General features: G+C 42.5%; 1 long non-coding RNA gene across 1 annotated transcript; it reads left to right on the top strand.

Moving 5' to 3' along the window:
* Positions 1-9088: 9088 nt before the first annotated feature.
* On the top strand, positions 9089-12541 carry LOC141098230 (uncharacterized). Its single transcript, XR_012234183.1, has 4 exons — positions 9089-9207; positions 10178-10280; positions 11653-11758; positions 12287-12541. It is a non-coding gene; the product is annotated as an uncharacterized lncRNA (long non-coding RNA).
* Positions 12542-20971: the final 8430 nt, after the last annotated feature.

The following is a 20971-nucleotide window of genomic DNA, read 5'->3' as shown; positions in this document are numbered from 1 at the left end:
GGGGTCCATGGCCTGATTATACTGTGACGACTCCTGGAGTGGACCCTCTGGGTCGTGACACCAACCCTCCCAGGGCGAGCTGACCTAGTGAAGACCACCCCCTATACAGGGAGTGTCAGGGGCAAGCCCCAGGGGGTGAGGCACCACGACTGCTGGCACCAGGCGGCCGGCTCACAGGAGACACGAGTGGGTGAGTGTGTCTGCAGGAACGTGTAACGTGTGGACACGGGAACACGTGGTATACAGAGACTTCGTTCGTCCGGGTGTGAGTGAAGCAGGATGCGTGCAAGGAGCACGTCAGAGCACTGAGTCACGCAGCAGGTGTGCCAGGAGGTGTAACAGAGTACAGGAGCAGGGTGTGTTCCAGAGGGCACAACTGAGCATAAGACAGAGCGTAGGATTGGTATGTGTGCCAGGAGGCACAACAGAGTAAGAGACTGAGTACAGGATCAGAGCATGTGCCAGGAGGCACAACTGAGAATGAGACAAAGCACAGGGTCCGAGTGTGTGCCCGGAGGCACAACTGAGTATAAGACAGAGCACAGAATCAGAGTGTGTGCCAGGAGGCACAACAGAGGATGAGACAGAGTACAGGGTAAGAGCGTGTGCCAGGAGGCACAACCGAGTATGAGACAGAGTACAGTGTCAGAGCGTGTGCCAGGAGGCACAACCGAGTATGAGACAGAACACAGGGTCAGAGCGTGTGCCAGGAGGCACAACCAAGTACAAAGCAGAGTGCAGATTCAGAGCGTGTGCCAAGAGGCACAACAGAGTGCAAGGCAGGAGACCTGAATACAGCGCACAGCCAGGCAGGGACACGGCAGACCAAGCCAGGAAGCACAACAATAATCAGGCACCTCCCCTAGGGGGAGGTCGTCTGATATAGCATATGACTACTACTGGTTCCGGGTCAGGACCTAGCCAGAAAGCACATGACCACTACAGGTTCCGGGTCAGGTCCTCTATTACCATAGAGAGGACCGAGCCCTATACAGCACTGACAGGAGCGCGCAAGCACAAACGTGACATGTAGGAGGAGACCCAGGGACGAGAGCTGCGCGTGCGCACCCGACGGGACCCCCGGAGTGACCGCAGCTCCGGAAGAGATGACGTCGGGACCGAGGTCCCGCCCCCAGGTGAGCACGGTGTGACAGTAGCATTTATCTCCTACTGAGAAATGCTACTGCGCAAGCGCCACCACCTGTGCCATTTTGTTGTAGTGTACTTTTTTGGCTGCAGTAACAAGGTGCCGGTGGCTGCACTTGCTCAGTAGCATCTGTCGGAACGTGATAGATGCTAATGAGCAGGCGCACCTGATGACACCATATTGATGGTGATTTTTTTTTTTAAACACAGGAAGATAATAAGCACTAACCGATAAGAGAAAGTGCACAGGCGCTGCCATTTTGATTAAGTGACATGCTTTTTTCAAATACGAACATCAGTATATTAATAATAATAATAATATAATTTTATTTCTATAGTGCCAACATATTCCGCAGCACTTTTCATTAGAGGAGACTTGTACAGACAAAAGACATTACAGCATAACAATAAACACATAGATCAACAGATACCAAAAGGAGTGAGGGCCCTGCTCGCAAGCTTATAATCTATAAGGAAAAAGGTGAGACACGAAAGGTGGATGGTAACAATTGCTTTCATTGTTCGGACCAGCCATAATGTAGAAAATCATTTTTTCATGTAATGCTGCATGAACCTGTCAGCAGGCTGCATTATGAATAGCTAATCAGAGCATCACATACATGAACCACGCCTTAGGACACGAGAATCTCATTAACTAAAAACTGAAAATAAAAGGTTAAGAAACAACAACAAGACTGACTTCATCAATCAAGGTATCATTTTATTCAGTAGAATGGCGCTGAACTGAAACTGTGTATAGGTTACTATGCACAATCCTGCTGACAGGTTCCCTTTAAATAGTGGTATAGAATAGCCAATTACATTTTTACCAAAAAATCTAATCAAAGGATGTTGATTCCACAAAGACAATGTATTAATGTAAGCAAAAGTAGGGATAATATAAAACTTAAGGAGTTAGGAGGTAGCGACCATGCTATTTTAGAATTTTGGATAACTAGAGGCGGAAGACCTGTGAAGACTCAGACGTCAAGGTTAGATTTCAGAAAGGCAGATTTTAAGGGATTCAGTAAGAGAATTGGAGGGATCCAATGGCTGGATATCCTTAAAGACAAAAATGTCCAGGAAGGATGGGAAATCTTGAAAAATGAAATTCTCAAAGCACAGTTGTTAACAATTCCGAAAAGAGGGAAGAATAGGAAGCATTTAAGGAAACCAGGATGGATGAACACAGAACTTAAGCACATGCTAAAAAGGAAGAAAAAAATGTTTATAAAATGGAAAGAGGGAGGCATATCTAAAGAAGAATATAATGCTGTCTGCAGAACCTGCAGGGCACAAATCAGATTATCTAAAGCTGAAAATGAATTGAGGCTTGCAAGAGATGTCAAAAGCAATAATAAAGGATTTTGGGGATATGTCAAAAGTAAAAGAAAAGTCAAAGATGCTATAGGATTTTTACAGGATGAAAATGATGAAATGGTAAGACAGGATGTTGAGAAGGCTGAACTTTTAAATTCCTATTTTGCATCTGTTTTCTCTCAGAAAGGAAATGTAACATCAACTGTTCTTCACTGTCCTATTAAGGGAATAGAAGAATCCAGGATATCTATAAACAGAAAGATAGTGAGGAAACACTTAGCTAACCTAAATGAATTCAAGTCTCCAGGTCCAGATGAATTACACCCCAGAGTACTGAAGGAGATAGCAGAAGAAATTTTTGAACCCCTCTCCATAATCTTTGAAAATTCTTGGAGAACAGGAGAAGTGCCAGAAGACTGGAGAAGAGCAAATGTTGTTCCTATCTTCAAAAAGGGGAAGAAGGTGGACCCAGGCAACTATAGGCCGGTGAGTCTGACTTCTATACCAGGAAAGATCTTTGAACAAATTATTAAACAACATGTATGTCAATACCTGGATAAGAATGAAGTGATTAAACAGAGTCAGCATGGGTTTGTAACTAATAAGTCATGTCAGACTAATTTAATTTCCTTCTATGACGGTATTACTGATTGGGTGGATCAAGGAAATGCTGTAGATATAGTATATCTTGACTTCAGCAAAGCATTTGACAAAGTCTCTCATACAATCCTTATTGAAAAAATGACTAAGTATGGAATGGACAAGGCAACTGTTAGGTGGATTCATAACTGGCTTAGTGATCGGACCCAAAGAGTGGTCGTAAATGGCTGCACATCCAGTTGGAAGAATGTCTCAAGTGGGGTACCACAGGGCTCTGTCCTGGGCCCTGTATTGTTCAACATCTTTATCAACGATTTAGATGAAGGAATTGAGGGTAAACTGATTAAATTCGCTGATGACACAAAGCTAGGAGGGATAGCTAATACTAGAGAAGAGAGAGAGGATTCAAAAAGATTTAAATAAACTGGAGAAGTGGGCAGCAACTAACAGAATGGTTTTTAACAGGGAGAAATGCAAAGTACTACATCTGGGCAATAAAAATGAAAAAAGCATATATAGAATGGGAGGAATAGGGCTAAGTGACAGCACATGTGAAAAAGACTTGGGTATACTAATAGATCACAGACTGAATATGAGTCAACAGTGTGATGCAGCAGCAAAAAAGGCAAATGCAATTCTAGGATGTATTAACAGAAGCATACAGTCTAGATCACGTGAAGTAATTATTTCCCCCTACTCCACTTTGGTCAGGCCTCATCTGGAATATTGTGTCGAATTTTGGGCACCACATTTTAAAAAAGACATCAACAAACTGGAGCAAGTTCAGAAAAGAGCGACCAGAATGGTGACCAGTCTGCAAACCCTGTCTTATGAGGAAAGGTTGCAGGATTTGGGAATGTTTAGTTTGCAAAAGAGAAGACTGAGAGGAGACTTAATAGCTGTCTACAAATATCTAAAGGGCTGTCACATTGTAGAAGGATCAACTTTATTCTCATTTGCACAAGGAAAGACTAGAAGCAATGGGATGAAGCTGAATGGGAGGAGACACAGATTAGATATTAGAAAAAACTTTTTGACAGTTAGAGTGATCAATGAGTGGAACAGGCTGCCACGAGAAGTGGTGAGTTCTCCTTCAATGGAAGTCTTCAAACAGAGGCTGGACAGCCATCTAACTGGGATGATTTAGCGAATCCTGCTTTGAGCAGGGGGTTGGACCATATGGCCCAGGAGGTCCCTTCCAATTCTATGATTCTATGATTCTATGATTCTATGATTAACAGTTAATGTACTATTAAAATATAAAGACAAAACAAGACACTTTATTAAAGGTAACTTGTCAGCAGGATTGTGCGCAGTAACCTACAGACAGTGTCAGGTTGGCGCCGTTACACTGATTACAATGATACATTTGTTGATGAAATCTGTCTTGTGGTTGTTGTTCAATCTTTTTTTTTCAGTTTTGAGTTAATGATATTCTTGTGCTGTGGGGTCTTTGTAGGAGTCGACCAGGGCAGTAGTCATGGCTGAGCTTAACTGGCTTTGTATGCCCTGGCCTTCTTCTACATAAATAGGTTGCCTCTCGTTCTGCATGGCACAATCTGTACTCACTGTGCTGGTTGAGTCCACTCCTTCTCGAAGGAGTTCTGTAGCCACAGATTTTTGTTGAATAAACATACAGTCCAGCGCAAATCTTAACCAAACAACTTTTATTGCTCCTGGACACAGCACATCCAGTTCTGATACGGCATTTCATCCACAGTTAACGCAGCACATCCTTTCATCTTTCCGTTCTCTCTTCCCTGAGCCACTTAACAATTGTACAGGACAGCACATCCCAGACGGCCCCTCAGAGTCCTCCACGTTCAGTGTCACCTCAGTAAAGCACTCCCCTGCCCGTTTCGCCCCGTTCAGGAGAGATTCAGCACAGGAAGTGATCCGCCACATTGCGAGAGACCCTTCTTCACACTGCTACTGCGACCTTTCTCTGTTCGCTCTGCTTTCTTTTGTTTTGCTGCTCTGTCTGTGGGAGCTGCTGCCATATGATCTTCTCCCCTGCATTCTGGATAGCTGGGCACATACTTAAGCTTTGAGGGGTATCTATTCCTTCCAAGGGCAGTTAAGCCCGTCTGAGCCCTAAGGACGCTCAGCTTCTTCTTACTGAAACCCTTCCTCTAACCTAAGTGACCCCTCATACATAAACTATCTACACTACTGAACTCCTATACTATCCTATGTAACTAGTATATCACCATCTAGTGGCCAATTACTACTACTGCACTCTCCCTGTATAAAACACATATATAGGCTAAACAACATTACGAAACAACGTTAGATTTAAATATACAGTACATAGCAGCATGAAATACACATTATATACATTTTTCATTGGGACATGTTTAGGGGTTCAGGACAACTTCCCCAACTCTACTACATCTTCATGTGGTGCTCTAATTAGGTAATGATCTGTATGGCTTCTGACTGGACACTGATCCTTCACTGACCTGCCCCCTAGTTTCCATAATGAATTTATATATGTAGGCAGCACGATCGCATTTATAATGTGTATTTAATTCCCCCCCCAAAAAATATATATACTGTATATCAGTCTGAAAATGGCACCAGCCGTACCTGCGCAGTAGAAGCTTTCCACGTGAATGGAAAGCCTGTGCGACAGTCACAATACACAGGCTCTCCATTCATGTGTTGCGACTGTCACACAGCCGTGACATATGCAGCAGCGGTGCTGGAACCTGATTATTGGGAGCGATCCAGGTTCCTGCTGCAAGTATTCGGTAGGCTCTATTAGTGAGCCGAATAAGGAGGGATACGATGATATTCGCTCATGTCTACTCTGTAGGTTATGTGTACATGTTGAGAATTTGCAACAGATTTATCTATAGCAAAAAACAGTGTTGGTAGGAAAAATGTAGCATAATAAACAAAATATGCGTGATTTTTATGCATTTAATACATGTTTGATGCATTTTTAGGCCGGTTTCACATTAGCGCATTTTCAGCGCGCGCACGGCCGGGGGTAGCTCCGCCCCCGATCCGGCTCTCTGCCCGGCGTGCCCGCCCCTTCCTTGTAGCGCCGCCTCCTAGCGGACAGCGGCTCCTGCGATCGGCGCACCCTATCTTTAGCATAGGGTGCGCCGATCGTGCGCAGGCCGTGCGCTAGTTGCGCTTTGACCTGCGCTGCGCACTCTTGACGGTGCGCCGTGCGCGCCAAAATCAAACTTTTCGGATTTTGGCGCGCACGGCGCACCGTCAAAAGTGCGCAGCGCAGGTCAAAGCGCAACTAGCGCACGGCCTGCGCACGATCGGCGCACCCTATGCTAAAGATAGGGTGCGCCGATCGCAGGAGCCGCTGTCCGCTAGGAGGCGGCGCTACAAGGAAGGGGCGGGCACGCCGGGCAGAGAGCCGGATCGGGGGCGGAGCTACCCCCGGCCGTGCGCGCGCTGAAAATGCGCTAATGTGAAACCGGCCTTACTTGTGTTTTTATCCATTTCATTTGAATGTGTGATAAATGCTGAAAAAAATAATATGTTGCTGGTCTGAAAAACACTGATGGTTCAAATCGTCATGGAAAAAATGAGAAGCATGTGCATGTGATTTATGAAATCTGAATCATTTTCCGTTCTCATGATGAGTGTTTGTTGAGGTTCTGATGTTACAGAATTCCTGCACCTATTGCTTAAATTAGGTTACTTGCGTTTTTTTATTCCGTTTTTGTGTGAATTTTTTTAACATGCGTTTTTATTGTGTTTTTGAAACTTCATGGCATTTGGCTTTGACAAAAGTTTATTAATAGATTTAGGTGCGGATTACATGTGTTTTTGATGCATATCTGCCACGGAAATGCATTTAAAATGCATGTGCGTCTTTTACCTGCGTAATTTCTACACCTTACCTAAGTCTACGGGGAAATCCCAACAGAAAACTCAGTGCAAAAAAAACTGAGTAAAATAAAATCACAGAGGGCATGAGATTTCTATAAATCCCATCCACTTTGCTGGAACTGTAAGATGCTTCATTTTAAATGCAGCAAAAATACAGCATCAGAAACTAACCAAAAGCTCATTGTGGGAATGTAGTCTTACTGTCCAGGTACTGTAAAACTGCTGCTTTTTTTCACGGAAAAAACTTGTCAAGAATGCAGCATGTGAACAACTCTTAGGGTATGTGTCCACGCTGCATACTGGCAAAGCTTTGGACGGAGCGGAAACCCCGCCCAAAGCTCCGCCCCCTGTTGTACGCTCGGTGATACCACATGTATTCATTGAACACATGTGGAATCACTGCATCGTATCCATAGACTGGGTTATTTATCTTGCCGAGACGGAGCGTCTCCGCAAGAGAAATAGACATGCTGCGGTCTGGAAAAATGCGCCGCATGTCCTGATACGCAGGATGTGGCCCTTCACGCATAGTGGAGATGAGATTTCATAAAATCCTCTCCACTATGCTGCAACATCTGGACGCTACGGATTGGATGCTGCGGCTGTATGCAGTGTCCAATCCTCAGCAAATCCTGATGTATTCCGGACAGTGGAAACATACACATAAAAATTTTTAAGGTATCTTTATGATTTTTCCCAAACTTTTGCTCAAATTTTCAGAAAAATATTTTGGATAACATGGTACTATTATTATTATTATTATTAATAATATTTTTTACAATTGTAATTAACTGCAGGTACGGAGGATGTCACCACAGATTTGAGACAGACAAAGAGTTAAAAGTTTATTTACAGGGATAATTGCTACATGCAGGGAGAAGCGATCGGGGGTAAATGCAACAAGAAAGGAATAAAATAGTATTCTCAGAAAATAAACAAAGAAAGGTGCGAAACTTATCAGTCTGAAGAAGGCTTGGTTGAAGGGTCTGATGCTCCAGCGTTGGCACCTTCAACAGCGGGGTGTGAAGTCTCTCAAATCTCAGGCTACTTTCACACTAGCGTTTTTATGCACTGCACCTCATGCGCATTCCAAACGCATACAAACAACGCATTAAGCGTGCAAACCCATAGACTGTAATGCTGTTTTTTTTGCGCATTCCGTGCGCATGCGTTTTTTGGAAGCAGTTGGGCGCACAGAGAAATGCAACATGTAGCATCTGGCGCGCTTGGGCGCACACCTGGAAAAAACGCAGCGCACGAAAACGCACATGAACGCGTACATGCACTATACCATGCGCCCACCATGTTAAAGATAGGGGAGCAATGTGCATGCGCACGATAGCGCACGAGGCACAGCGCAAAAAACGCTAGTGTGAAACCAGCCTCAGTCCACTGTGAGGAGATGGGGTTTATGGAAAACGGTGGGATGCTGTGTGGTGAGACGAGGTCCTGCTCTCACCGGTCTCGGTCACAAATCTCCACTCAGAACATTTCACCGAGGGAATGCTGCTGCACTCCTTGATTAGTCCAACTACACCTCTCAGGGGGCGCAGGTCTGTAGCTACGTTCACCGGGCCTGCGTGCACCAGCGTCTGTCTCTGACCTGTCGGGGAGTCTCCTCCGGTCACGGAGGTTGGCGGGTTCACGTCAACTCGGCGGGTGCTCACAGCGTTATGTCTCTCTGCAACAGTCATCAGTCGGGGGGTCCTCACGCTCAGGGATGCGGCGCAGCTGACAGCTCTCTCCCCTGCACTTTGCACTTTCCTGTCCTCACTCCTGCCTGGTTCCCGCGCACAGCGCCTTTTTCAGGGGGTCCTTCTGTCACATGGAGAGGTCGTTCCCAGTCAAATTACCTTCCCCCCTGCAACACTGTTGCCTGCCTCGGTGGTTCCTTCCACAGAGCAGGAGAGGTAGCCCCATTTGAGTTCTTCCTTTCCTTCACCCCCTTACACATTTATATTTTGGATGGGGATGTTGTGTTTTTTGACAATCAAGAAGGGTCTGTGCTGCAGTTCTGCTATGGACCCTGAAATGCTCTTTGCTCTGTATTATTGACATGTTTACAAATGAACTATTGCAGGTTAGCATAGTCATAGACTGTGTGTTTTGAGATCGCAAGAACAGTAAATATAACAGCTTAAGTATATATTTGATTTCACCCACATATTAAAAGATGTGATGTCACAGAATTCCAACGAAGTTTAAAAAATAAGTATAAATACCCCAGTACAAATCTCAGATAATAAAGTACAAGGATCTTACTCACCGCTACAGAAGATGGTAAGTCTCTCAAATCTGCTCTATTTATTCATTCCAGAGTAAAACATATTTTGCCTTTTTTGGACATAATTTGTTCTTTGATTACATTATGATCCCTTCAAACACAATATTCCTGTACCATTTTTATTGCTTGTAAAAATGTCATGCATTCCAAGTGCTTTGTGTATTTATAGTGTTTTTATATAGTCTGTTGAATTTTTTTTTTTAATTTGTAGCATTTTATATTATTCTGGTGTTTTTTAAGTCCAATGGAGAAGTCTATGGCAAAAAATGCTGCATTTTGAGAAAAAAATGCAACAAATTCTCAAATCAACACAACAATGTGAAAGAGGAAAATGTTGTGATAAGCCTTTTTAATAATTATTTTCTATGGACTTTGAAGTATCATCTGGCTGCAGAGTTTTTGATAAAAAAAGGCATTAAAAACATCAGTACACATGTTGCACAAAAAAGCTTCAAAATGCTGAAGGCTGAATTTTGTCTTACCAAGCTAACAATCTACAGGGAATTTGGGGGGACAGTAGGGTAAGGGATTGGAGCAGCTCCGGTGGTAGTCAGGTGGCAGCAGGGATATTGCAGGCTGCAGGCGTCTGAAGATGTCAATTGTGGAAGACAATCTGATATTCAGAGGTAATAAGTATCATAGGATGGGGAGGTTCGGAAGAAATGAGGGAAATGGATGGAGAGATGTGAACATTCATTAAAACAATGAAGTTTCAGGAATGTTGGAAATAGTGATGGAGATGGAAACAAGTGTGGTAAATGAGAGAGAGATGGATGATGAGAACATGAGATAGTAAAGGTCAGATGGGAGAATATTAGCCATGAGATTACATTGCTTCTATATTTCTAATGTGCACATGTAGACCAAGATCACCGGTATGGAGACTGAAGATTTTATATTATTGTACTACTACCTATCAACAGCACACACCTATTCACAGTAGGGAGTTATTTTTCTACCCTTTAGAAACACCTTTTTGTGATCGTGTTTGGTGCTGCGATTTGCCTGACTGTTTGCAATGCGGCTTGTTTTATGGCACTGCCTGAATTTAAAGGAAAACCTGTAAATGGTAAGTAACAGTATATGCATAGCTACAGCATATCCGATTGATAAGGTAACACACCTCTGAATAATATAGTCAAACAGCTACCAAAAAATACGACTACACAAGTAACATATCTTAAAGGTAAATGCCCGTTCTACACAGACACTCGTGATCGTACAGATAAATCCAGTGACTCATGGGTGACGTGTCCTATGATTACAGTTGCTTGTTTTGTCTTCTCCATCTGGCCCTGATCCCAATAATACTGCATCCTCAGTAATAGTTCTTTTCCCTCTGTAATCTGATAGTGTCCCTTTAATTCCATCGCACGGTAATATTGCCCCCTTGGTGCCTCCAGGCAGCAATGTTACCCTTAAACAAAAGTAATGTCTCCTTTGGTGCCCCATACAACAGTAATGTCCCCCTTTTTAATTTTATACAAAAGTAATGCCACTCTTTTTGCCCACCCCATGCAATACTACAATAGCAATGCCCCATATCATAGTATTGTCTTCCCATGTGAGCCCTCCTGCACTTTGGTTGTGCTAATAAAAATAAAATAAAACTCATCTAATTTGCAAAGGAAGCATTATAATACTGTGGAACATTTGTACTGTGTGGGGGCACAAAGGGGAAGATATCACATCATCATCACTGTCCCTATTGGGGCTCACAATCTGGATTCCCTATCTGTATGTCTTTGGAGTGTGGGAGGAAACCGGAGAACTCAAAGGAAACCCACACAAACACGGGTGGGATTAGAACTCAGGACCCCAGTGCTACACAGTAGCAGTATATGTCTTTCTCCTGGCATGTTTTTCAGACTCTACAAAGAAGCCTATTGGAAAAATGGCAAAAAAATTCTAGCATAAAGTTTAAAAAAATAAAACGCCAATGTCCTGTACCTAGGATAGAATTATCAATATCAGATCAGTGGAGATCCAACAACTGGAAGCCTCACCGATCAGCTGTAATCACCTCTGTTGGCTGCCAAATTAAAACAGTGTACGGGGCAAAACAGCACAACCATGTACACTGTATAGAGGCTGCTGATTTGTACTGCAGCTCAGCTCCAGTAGCCTTCAATAGGAGCTGATCTGCAGCATCTGGCCGTAGTCACTAAAATCTGAACTGATCTGTGCTGTTGTATGGGTGGTGAAAACAGTTCAAAGTAGTTTAAAATTTATATAAATGTAGTGTTATAGTTTAAAATAGGAAAGAAAGGTGATAACACCACATCATAAGATTCCTCTTACAGATTATGCTAAGTAAATCCACACCACTGCCTAACCTCAAATGATTTGAATTAAGATCACATACCTGATATTTTTTTGATCCTCCTTAAAAAAGTTAATATCATCCTTTCTTACATGAAATGTCTTTCAATTACTTGCAGGTTGTTTTTTCCAAGGTGAAGTCCATGCATTTTCCAGTAACTGGGTATCAGAGGATTGTCTGCAGTGCCATTGTGATTCTGATGGGATGTTGGGCTGTTGTACTATGTAAGTTAAGTATTTTATTTGAAATTATTAAAGCAGTAGTCCACAGACCCATTTTAAAAAATAAAAAACGAGGTATACAGCCTACTGGATTCAATTCCATATACTTTTTTATTTTGCTTTTATGGTGCCAAATACATTGCATAGTAGTATACAGATTGCTATGACTTACATCAGTCCCTGTCCCCATTAGAGTTCAAAATCTAATTTTCCAAACTCTTTTTTTTTTATTGTGGGAGGAACAGGAAATCTTCCTCCCCCAATGTCTACACGGAGAACATACAAATTCCATGAAGACATTGACCTTGGTTATATTCAAACCTTGTGCCCCAGCCATTCAAGGCAATAGTGCTAATGACTGAGCCAATATGTTGCCGTTGAGCATTATGTAGTCTGTGTTCTGAAAATTTAGAGACAGGAGAGTATGGGAAAAAGTAGTGCATTTTTAAAACATCTACTCTGATTAACCATCAGTTATAACAAGTTTATACATCTGTTCTAACACACAGCATGTATTCTATTTGCACACAGGCTTGGTTTGCCAATGCAGATAGAAGGAGGCGAATGTGAAGTTTTGGAAGACAAAGAGACCTGCACTATGAAAATTGTTTACAAGGATGATCATTCAAAAGAATGCTAATAAAACCTGCCCAATTTTAATATTATTTATTTTTTTGAAAGTTCAATTAAAAAAATTCCTTAACAGAAATTGCAGAGAAAGCTATAGAAACATCTGTGGCCAACTTTATGTTTAAATAAGAAAGAAATAAAATTAATTGTATCGATTGGTTTTGGGTCTCATTTCTATATCATGCAAAGTTTGGGACTCAAAGTTTTCACGTTAATGACCGGGCCTTTTTTTTTACAATTCTGACCACTATCCCTTTATGAGGTAATAACTCTGGAACGCTTCCATGGATCACGGTGTTTCCTACATTTTTTGTTGTGGCATATTGTACTTCATGTTAGTGGTAAAATTTCTTTGATATAACTTGCGTTTACTTGTGAAAAAAAAAGGAAATTTGGCGAAAAGTTTGAAAATTTTGCAATTTTTCAACTTTGAATTTTCATGACAGAGATATGGCACACAAAATACTTAATAAGTAACATTTCCCACATACTTTACATCAGCACAATTTTGGAACCAAATTTTTTTTGTTAGGAAGTTATAAGGGTTAAAAATTAACCAGTGATTTCTCATTTTTACAATACCATTTTTTTAGGTCACTTTGAGGGGTCTATATGATAGAAAATACCCAAAAGTGATACCATTCTAAAAACTGTACCCCTCAAGGTGCTCAAAACCACATTCAAGAAGTTCATTAACCCTTCAGGTGCTTCACAGGAATTTTTTGAATGTTTAAAAAAAAAAAAAAATGAACATTTAACTTTTATTCACAAAAAAATTATTTCAGGTCCAATTTTTTTTATTTTCCCAAGGGTAACAGGAGAAATTGAACCCCAAAAGTTATTGTGCAATTTGTCCTGAGTACGCTGATACCCCATATGTGGGGATGAACCACTGATTCAGTGCATGGCAGAGCACGGAAGGGAAGGAGCGCCGTTTGACTTTTTCAACACAAAATTGGCTGGAATTGAGATCGGACGCCATGTCGCATTTGGAGAGCCCCTGATGTGCCTAAACAGTGGAACCCCCTCCACAAATGACACCATTTTGGAAACTAGACCCCCCAAGGAACTTATCTAGATGTATGGTGAGAGCTATGAACCCCCAAGTGCTTCACAGAAGTTTATAACTAGTGATGAGCGAACGTGTTCGCCACTACTCGATACTCGCCCGATTATCACTGTATGGCCGGAGTCACACTACCGTATAATACGGATGAGTGCTAGACAATAAAAAATCGACTAGCACTCACCCAATGGTAATCTATGGGGCAGCTCCCATCATTCGATTTTTTTCTCACACGTTTTCTACGTGCGAGTGAAATCGCAGTATTCTGCGATTGTACGAGTATCTTGGCTGAGAATCGCCAATGCAAGTCTATGGGGGCGAGAAAAATACGGATTACACACAGACCAGACATGTGACTTGCGAGAAATACGCACCAGTGTCCTTTAACAAAAGCCGGCAATTCAGTGCGCTGTACAGTAAAATCGCACTGACATGTTTAAAAAAGAATAGAAAGAATAGATATATACACATAGAATACATATATATATATATATATTGTGGTGTAATGACCACTGTGTCCACGAGGGGGCGCTGTGTGGATGTCCCAAGAGTGTGAGTGGTTGAAGAGCCATTATGTATCTCAAGGTGGGTGACCTTGAGATAGAGACATATGTATGTTTATGAATGCTATTGTAAAGTATATGTCTGTGTGAAGGACCTGTGGTGAGGTCATAGTCATGTGACCCGGTGGGCGTGGCTATGGACCATATAATGTGGCCAGGTTAGGTCACATGGAGTGAATGCTGGGACCTGATTGGTCCAGTTTGGAAGGTCCCGTGAGGAGAAGGATCTCCTCACTAACAGCAGCCTGTGGAGCGGCTGTGTGTGTAATGGCGGCCAGTATCTGAGAGTCCCTGAGGAGTGAGTGGACTTCTGCGGCCTGGAGAAACAGCCATATGGGAACCCTGACGTGGGTGAGATAACCCTGGGGCTAAATAGCCTGTATAATGGACGCTCTCCTGTAATGCTGTGTATATTGCTGCTGGAGGTTTATGAAGGATGAATAAACCTCATAGACTATGATTTGTTGGAAAATCCTGTGCCGGATGTGTTTTTCGATCGCTGCAAGCGAGAACCCCTTACTTACATGACAGCGCTACCTCACAATATATATATATATATATATATATATATATACACGTTATTGAGACATATCCATATACCTAATTTGGACGTGTCTGTGCACAATAAATCATCCACAGCTCAACCGTCTGTCTGGGTGCAATGAGTCATCCCATCTCAACAGTAACTTAGGTATCCATAGTTACTACCACTAGCAGCTAATATAAATATAATTTATATTTCATAGAGTTCTACATAGCAGAATAGCCACTAAATCAATTACCGTCTTCTCTAAAATCATTCCGAAACCCAACATGAAATGACACATGGTTTACATACAGTAAACCATTTCATTTCATTTATTTTTTTATATGTCTTTGACTAATAATTAAATTAGGGTATGTGTGTAAAATTTGGGACATGTAGGTGTTAAATAAAGGGGTTAACTCGTTGAACAAAAATTGCATGGGCTCCCGCGGTAATTTTACAACCAGAGAGGGAAAGCCAGTGAGTGAGGGCAGATATTAATAGCCTTGAGAGGGACCATTGTTTTTGCCCCCCCGGCTACAAAAATCTGCCCCCAGACACCTAAGAAAAGGTTTATCTATAAGATGCACCTTTTCTGGCACTTAGCCTCTCTATTCCCATTGCCCTGTAGCAGTGGCTAATGGGTTAATAATAATGGGTTAATGTCACCTTGCTATTGGAAGGTTACATTAAGCCGAGTTAATAATGGAGAGGTGTCAATAAGACACCTCTCCATTATTAACCCTAGAATAGGAAATGGTTAAAAAACACACAGACATTAATTAAACATTCTTTTAATGAAGAATTACACCAAGCTTTTGACCAAATTTATTTCTCTGCTAATCTATAAAAAACCATGGTCCTGTAAAAAAAAACAAAAAAGCAACAATATACATACCTTTCCGCTGGTCAGTCAGGTCCCCCGCTGCAATCCATCAGAAGGGGTTAACTGGTTTACAATGAGACCAGTGCTAATGCAACCAGCCCCGCTGTAAACCACTGCCAAATGAATTAGTTCTTCTCTGCGCAGCCTCCCCGGTTGACCAGAGATGAACTAATGTGCGTGGGAAAGTTTCTCAACTTTTTCCCACGCTCATCAGTTCACCTCAGGTCAGCCATGGACATCAGTGAGGCTGTGCGAAGTGATATCTCTGTGCCAGCTCATATCTCTGTGTGCTCAAAGTTTGGCCAGTTTACGGCTGTTTTCTTTTTTGGTCCTGGGTGTCACTGGACTTAGATACAGCACTATGTTGCATTATTTTAAAAAACAGCCCACATTTTACATTGGGGTATATCTGTGATATGCCTCATACATCCGTGTCTCAAAAATTGAGACATTTTTGGCCTAAATTTCTTTTTTGCCAGTCTGTCATTCTCGTTATATCCAGCACTCTTTTGCATCCAATAAAAAAAATATATATATTTTACAGTGTGTTATATCTGTGACATGCCTCATACGTCCGTGTGATTAAAATTTGGGGATTTTAGGCCGGTATTATAGTGCTTCCCTGTCTGTTACTCCAGTTATATAGAGCACTCTGTTGCTTTTTTTTAAAAAAAACAGGCCACATTTTACAGTGGGGGGAAGCCGGTAAAAAGAATTAGGTTTAAAGTTGTTATGGCAGCTTCATGACTGTGTTAAATGCTCCAACTACTACCACCATCATCATCTTCCGCCTAGAGGCAGTCACTGTGCAGATAGAAAGTCTGAGTAGCAGAGGGTGAATGCTTAGGCGCTATTGTACTCTGTCTTGTACTCTGTCTCTGTATTACGAAGGCTAAATCTTCGTGATGAAATCATGCCTGGAAGAACCAGAGCAAGATTACGTGGAAGTTCACGGGGACAGGACTCGCAACAACTGAAGCCTGGTGTTCCTGGGCAGGATTATGACAAGCCCTCACCTACTAATACTTAACTGGTTGGCCGCTGACGTTTAAAAGGAGTCCATGCATTGTCTAGAACTGAAGATAAAGATTTTGACGTTTCGGCTCCATTTCAAGAGATGTCAATTGGAGAGAGTGGTGGTTGGAGATGCGACTTCTACACCACCACACGAGCTGCAGCCTCTCCACCACCTGATGTGCCGCACCCCCACCTTCTGTCTCTTTTCCATTCTCCCGCAGAATGAAAGTCTGCAAGGACAAGATCCTCTCCCCTCCGTAACAGTCTGTCATTGTAATTTTTTTTATTTAAACGATATTTATTCCTTTGTATGTAACCTTGACATGTACAGAACCATGAAATTACTGGCACTATATAAATAAATAATAATACTAATAATAATACTATATGGGTGTTTCCTAGAGACAATCCATCATACAGTACATGTTATTGAAGGATTTTTTTTTATGACAACTCTGTTCAGCTGGGCACAAACTATGTCAGATTGGTAGCTATACCCCAGTGGGTGTTGGCACAGTGTCATGTTGACTACAGTCCCCAGATGTTATGTAGGCCCCTAAACTCACCTCTACTTCAGCAGCATGAGGAATTAATTGGTAAAGCATGTGGTATTGGTGTAGCTGTTGTTTTCTTGCCAAAGAAACTCAATAACATCAATTAGGTGGTTAGCCGCACACGGAATGGAGAAATAGTAAATATGACAATTGACAAGTAGTTTTACATTTGATGTAAAACACAATTCAACAATTTCCTTTAACTCTTACAACACATTATATTCAAAGGCCTTGAAGAAGAAGATGAATATATTGTGAGGCTAATAGGTATGAATAATTATTAATCACACCAGTGATGTTACATAATTCTAAACATACACAACCTATCAGTGGTGAAATTATTTTCCACTAAAAATTTAAAGTATCAGACTGGCATCATCTTGTGGAATGATATGAGCCACAAAGCCCTTCAAATTTAAACTGTTGTGGATGTACTGTAGAATTTTCTCTTGAAATTTGGAAGTACATGCCCTCTATGCTGCTTGAATTAAAGAACTGATTTGCCAGATATGTACTGAGTCAGGATGACCGGTCCGCGGGTACCTGTGCTGCGCCAGTTCTGGACCTGTTTTGGCTGCATCCCCTGTTTGCCGGCGGAAGGAATAGATGAAAGGGCAGGCCTCATTACACAGAACGAGGGGTTGTGTTTAGACAAAGAACAAGGCCGGAATGTGAGGGAAAAAAAGAGAAGGAGTGAGTAGCCAGCTGTGACCGTGTGAGCAGCAAGGGGAGCAGTGCAATATGCACCTGACGCGCCGACGCTGCGGCAAAATGCAGCAGACAGACAGACCTGGTGACCTAGAGGCAGGGGGGCAGCTTAAGAGAAAGCGGGCAAGACAGCAATGATTTTTTGTGTGGGAAAGCAGCGCATAGGAGGCTGAGTAGCATGCTCTGTCCTTAGAGCAATGGCACTGCAAAGGACTGTTGCTGTAGTCTCCCGCCACTAAAAGCAGTACAGCCATTTAGCAAGGCGCCATTTGCCCAGTAATCGCCAGAGAGCGAGGCACCATGCACTCCTTGACCGTGAGTACAGCACACGTGCACAGTAGAGAGAGCCAGTTCATGCCACATGTCCAGCTTGGATAACCAATATTTATAAGGCACAGAGGAATGACAGAGGACATTGGTACAGTCAGCAAGGTACTCCCTCAGCATCTTCCAAAACATTGCATTTCTTGTGACAGTACCCTGCGCCTCTGTGACAGGGTGATGAGAGGGTCTGTTAAAACTCTACCAGAACTTTGCCATTGTTCCACTGCCTCTGCTGTATTGGAGTTATGTCTCTCTCACCTGTACTCCCTGGTTGGCCATCGAACTGTGTCCTCTGCCGCCAGTGTTTGAGATAGTAATTTTGTTAATAATTCCGCTATAAGGGCTCAAGGGGACAACAGTCCTCCTCCTCCTTGTTCTCAGGCCTACAACACTTACAACAAACCTCAGTAAGATCATAGTACAATCATTATTGTAAATACCTTCTTGTAAATGCACCCCTGTATTTTTTTTATCTACCCCACCTCATTTTAGATTGTAAGTTGTCACGAGCAGGATTGTTAGGTTTGGGTTAAATTATTGTTATTGTTGTTACTTAGTGTAGATTGTAAGCTGTCACGTGCAGGGTAGGTTTATTTGGGTTTAATTATTGGATTATTGTTATCATTGTTATTTAGGACTGTTGTGTTTGAAACTGTTAAACTATAAATATGTTTTCGCTCTATAATAACTCTCAAATTAGAACACAGTATAGCAGGATGGAGCCGTTAATTTTGGTGTCATTGACACTCACCCTTTTGGAGGATGGTACACATGTCAGACATCCATGTCCACACCTCAGATGTTATGTGTGAAGGCAGAACTGAATACCGACAACCTTGTTGATGCTGGTAGATTAGTCACCAACTGCCCTCTTCTGCTCAGAAATCCTTTCCTACATCTGCAGTGTAGAGTTCCAAGGCCTGAGGGCATCACACACCAGGCGGTGAGACAGAAGCAGCAAGCACTGCTGAATCACGTTTAGGGCGAATGAAGCTGTAGCTGACTTTCTAAAATGGGTATTTAGAGCATTGTATTTTTACCAGCAGATCTGCCAGCTCCATGTCACGTTTCAAAAAACGTTGACCAATTAGGTTACGCGCATGAGCCAGGCATGGCACATGTGTGAGCTCGCCTCGCCAAAGAGCAGCCACCAGGTTCCACTGTTGTGAACACGTTTGACCTGGCTTCTGAGTTTGGGCTCCCTCTGGTGGTTGCAGTGGGTAATGAAGTTGGTCTAACTGACAGAGGTCACCACCTGAAGAAGATGATTGGAGATCAGGTGTTACAGACTGGGAAGATTTAAGCGAGCAACCTTCCCTCAATTGTTGCTGGTGATTTCATTTCTTCCTGTGCACTTTGGAAGTCTGGTTGTCCCCTGATTGGTCCTGCATCTTTCAGATAAGTCATTTGTCTATTTTTGCCTTACTCTGATTTCTGCTTTGCTGTTGTGTGTTCAGCCTTGTTCCCTGCGGGGACCTGCGCTGGACCCCGTTCCTTATGCATCAGCTCATGTCAGTTTGTTCAGTATTTCTAATCCCCAGATATATCAGTATCGTTTGCTTTGCTTCCAGTTCACACCTAAATTCTGATCTAGTGGGGGAGAGGTCATGTGGCCTCAGTATTTTTGCATATCAGATGTGTTGGATTTTTCTTAGGGTTTTTTGCGTGATTGCAGACAGTATTCTTTCCTGTCCTGTTCTGTCTAGATAGTTTGGGCCTCATCATTTGCTTACTCTATTTTCTGCCTGTGTTTGTGCTTCATCTTGTCACACTGGCAATATATGTTTGGGAGCTGTCTATTCCTTTGGGGTTCTACTCCGGGGCAGTTTAGCTTTTCCCTTTCTTTCTTTAGGCTTAGTTAACTCTTTGGCTGTGCCGAGGCGTCTAGGGCATTGTAAGTACGTCCCATGGCTAATTCTAGTTGTGTTGTCAGTTCAGGGGTCTGCAGTCCGCTTAGTTACCAACCTTTCTTGTGTTCTGGTTGTCTAGCCTATGACCCGGCTCTCCTCCTCGGTTACCGAATCATAACAGAATCACCAGCCCACACTATAGATCCTAGGTACTCTAAAGAAGGAAAGAATCGTAAAAAAAAAAAAAAATGTCAGAATTTTTTATATATTTTTTCCTCTTTTTCTCTGGGGGTCGTAGGAGATTTTTTTCTGTAAAGGAGACTAAGCAATTGTCCGATCGTGTTGAGCAGCTTGCTGCTGAAGTTCGGGGAATTTCTGCCTATCTTGCTCAATCGTCTGCTGTATAACCTAAAGTCCCTATTCCTGATTTATTTTCTGGGGATCGGTCAAAATTTTTGAACTTTAAGAATAATTGTAAACTGTTTTTTTTTTTAAACCTAAGTCCTCGGGGAACTCGGTGCAGCAGGTTAAAATTGTCATCTCTCTGTTGCACGGTGACCCTCAGGACTGGGCTTTTTCCCTGACACCTGGGGATCCTATTCTGGCTAAAGTGCATGCATTTTTTCAGACTCTGGGGTTGTTGCATGATGAACCTAATGTGGTTGATCAAGCTGAGAAAACTTTACTGGCATTCAACCAGGGTCAGGAAACAGCAGAGTTATTGTCATGATCCAAGGTGGATCTGACAAGTAAATGGACAAAGTGAACTTTTTTTCCTTTGACTTGGTGCCAAAGTGGTGTGATTGCCCCCGGTGGCCATTAGAATTATTACACGTGGTGTCGTTCATTCTAAGTTGCCCCGGTGGTGGTAAGCAGTAGTGCACTTTAGTTTCTTTGGTTTAATGTGCACGTAATTATAAATCAGGTGTGAGGCTCTATAAAAGAGTCAGGTGTGTTCAATCACTATTGGTGATATTGTGAGTTAGTCATTCTCAAGGAAGCCTGGGTGAAAGAAGGAGCTGAATGAGAGTCCTGGGCAGCCCAGCCAGAGGGGTTTAGTCAGCTATGGAGTCTGCATGGAGGGCTGTCATG

The sequence above is a fragment of the Dendrobates tinctorius genome, unplaced genomic scaffold (genome assembly GCF_039654945.1).
Source record: "Dendrobates tinctorius isolate UK_male_01 unplaced genomic scaffold, ASM3965494v1 ptg000089l, whole genome shotgun sequence".
NCBI classification, from domain to species: domain Eukaryota; kingdom Metazoa; phylum Chordata; class Amphibia; order Anura; family Dendrobatidae; genus Dendrobates; species Dendrobates tinctorius.
The sequence above is the reverse complement of the archived record's forward strand: the minus strand, read 5'-3'. Positions and strand labels throughout refer to the sequence as shown.